Source organism: Marmota marmota, unplaced genomic scaffold (assembly GCF_001458135.2).
Source record: "Marmota marmota marmota unplaced genomic scaffold, marMar, whole genome shotgun sequence".
NCBI lineage: Eukaryota > Metazoa > Chordata > Mammalia > Rodentia > Sciuridae > Marmota > Marmota marmota.
In genome coordinates this window covers 5898099-5900730 of record NW_026000082.1, presented here as the reverse complement: position 1 = coordinate 5900730, position 2632 = coordinate 5898099, and the positions used below count along the sequence as shown (strand labels likewise).

Genomic DNA, 2632 nt, shown 5'->3' with positions numbered 1-2632 from the left:
AAAAAAAAAAAAAAAAAAAAAAAAAAAAAAAAAAGTGGTTTACTTGTATGTGCTGATGTTGCCTATTGCTCTACCTTCTGCAGCTTGTTAAACATTAGAAATGAATATACTGATTGGTTTGGCTATTATTTTCCAGGCTAAGTTGTAAGCTTAAAAAAAAAAACGTGCTGATGTCATATTCTTGGGGAAAGATTCTACTTCCTTGCATTTCAAGAGCTCCTAGATTTTATAGACTGTTACTTTTTATGGCAAATTGTGTCATCTTTTTCATTTCTTGCAAAGATCACCAAATGTTTCTTTTTTTAAACTTGGAAAACTGTCATTTCTTTTTTGTAAAGTTTACTTGGAAGTTGCTTTTCATTTAAAATTATTTTACAGATGTTTTACCGCCGGGAATATAACATATAAAAGTGGTGGAAACATTTAGCAATGCAGTTGACTAAAAATAAACAATGCTGAAAGCTCACATGCTGCTGTTTAGGCTGCATTTTGCAGGAAAGTTTCTCTCTACTCTCTGCTTCTAGGGCTTTGCTTTGAAAAGGGTGAGAAATCAGAGCAATCTTTACAGAAGTTACCCTAGGAGATAAATTGATTTTTTTTGTTTGTTTGTTTCCCTTAAAGTTGACCACATGCCATAGCGTTTTAGATCTACCAGTTACAAATAACTCTGATGTAAATTTCCCACTATGGATGGGAAATTGAGGAAGGACTTTGATGAAGGGGGAGAGGACTAATTAAAATAATACACATTTCACATTTTCTCTTAGATCTCTTTCCTTAAACAGTACTCATGCCCTCTCCCTCCACATCCCCATCTCACTACCCCAAATAATTTTCCCCAAATAACTGGAAAAAAAAATTAAACGTCCCCCTGGCTGATAAGATTCTCTAAGCAAAGGACAGTACAAGATCTGAGTTTCACACTAAAGGCAAATAAAGCTTTAAAATTACCTCATGTGTCATCTGGCTGCACAGACTCCGGTTCATAGTGGGAACCTCCAGCGTGGTCGTCCCAGCATACAAAGGCAACTCAGTGAATACCCCCTCCGCCCGTGGAGGCTCGGCCTCAGCTGCCAGCTCCGGGATATGCAATTTTGCTTTTTAATGAATCGTAAACAATTTGTATGGCAAATGAGTTTGTTTGTTTTAGTTTGGGGGCATATGTTGGACCAGGTTGTAGACAGTCGTTACCTACTGCAGAATTTTAGGTGAGAATGGATAGAGCCCCAGATCATTTTTATTTTTCTAAGTAATAAAGACACACTAGGATGAAAGAAACTGGTTAATAAAAGCCTGAGAATAACAACCTCTCTTTCTTTCCCTCTCTATCCCCACCCCCTCTCATAACTCCTGTTTACAGTTGGTTTTTAAGCACACTTTTTGATAACTAACTGGGAGTCAGTTGTCTAGATCAATCTTTAATTCTTTTTAAGCATAAATTTTAGCTTTGTCTTAAAGCAATGACTTTTGTTTGAGAAATGCTTATTTTATAATGTGAAATACTGAGAAGGAATATCTCTGTCCTCTATCACTGCTTTTTGGCTGAACCTAATGTTGTCTTGAGGGACGTGGGATATAAGAAATGATACATCCATTTATTACATCCAAATGAAGCAAGATAGGTCTCTTGATATCCTAAAGTCAAATGAAAACTTTTATTAAAACCCCTGGAGTGGTAAACTACTTAGAAGTTAACAAGCGACCAGGGTTCGAGCATGTACATTTTAACAGTAATTACCTTTGGCGCTGCCACTTAGGAGAAATCTTTTGATATCTGAGCCACTTCTCTAATGCTTTAATCATGCAAATCAAGAAATAGATATTACGTATCAACTTAATCTAGCTATGTTGTGACATCTCTAGTTGAAACCTTCCCATAGTAAACTAAAGAAAACCCTCATGAAATTTTTCTCCATTCCAAATGAGATGGGAGCACCCCAGATGCGTGTCTATGCTTCAAAATTTAATTCTGTCCAGTGGAATTACCTCCATTCTACCCACACAGCACTAACATGAAGGCAGAACAAACACTCTCCTCTTTGTAATTGATTTAGTCTATGGGAGAATTTTGTGTGAATCCCAAAATACACTTGTCTTTCTTCTGCCATTCAACTTAAAAACTCGTGGTGACTATGGAATGAAGGCTACTAAATCACTCTAAAACCCGCTTCCCCCCTGCCAGGTCCCCAAGCACTGATTATGGGAGCATTTCACCTTAGAAATTGACATATAATTTTCCAAACAATAATTGTTTGTCACCTGATTTATATTTTTACAATTCAAACTTTGTATACCAGGAAAATACTTGGGCAAGAAGGATATGCTATGCCTTGTGTTGTAGATGTTCATTTTTAAGGTATACATGTGAAAATTAGCAAGATACTTCTACAAAATACTGTCTTACTGTGTTCAACAATTAAAAAAAAATTAAAAAATTAAAAAAACCTCAGCTTCAGCCTACTTGCCAAATGATTGGCAACCTTAACTGCTGCAGACATAAAATTCAGAACCCATATTTCATGAAAACCTTCTGTTGTTGTTCACATCTTAATTTGTATTTACCACTTTAATTTTTAAAATGTTAATTCTCAACTGAACAACTTTTGTTAAATGGCTTTTTCAATATTCCTTT

At 35.7% G+C, this 2632-nt stretch overlaps 1 long non-coding RNA gene across 1 annotated transcript in view; it reads right to left on the bottom strand.

The window, feature by feature from the left end:
- LOC125620364 overlaps positions 1–2270 on the bottom strand; it is a 14612-nt gene extending 12342 nt beyond the window's left edge. Inside the window, exon 1 of the long non-coding RNA XR_007351971.1 lies at positions 952–2270. This is a non-coding gene — a long non-coding RNA (uncharacterized LOC125620364). The remainder of the gene's footprint in view (positions 1–951) is intronic.
- Between the last annotated feature and the right edge of the window lie 362 nt (positions 2271–2632).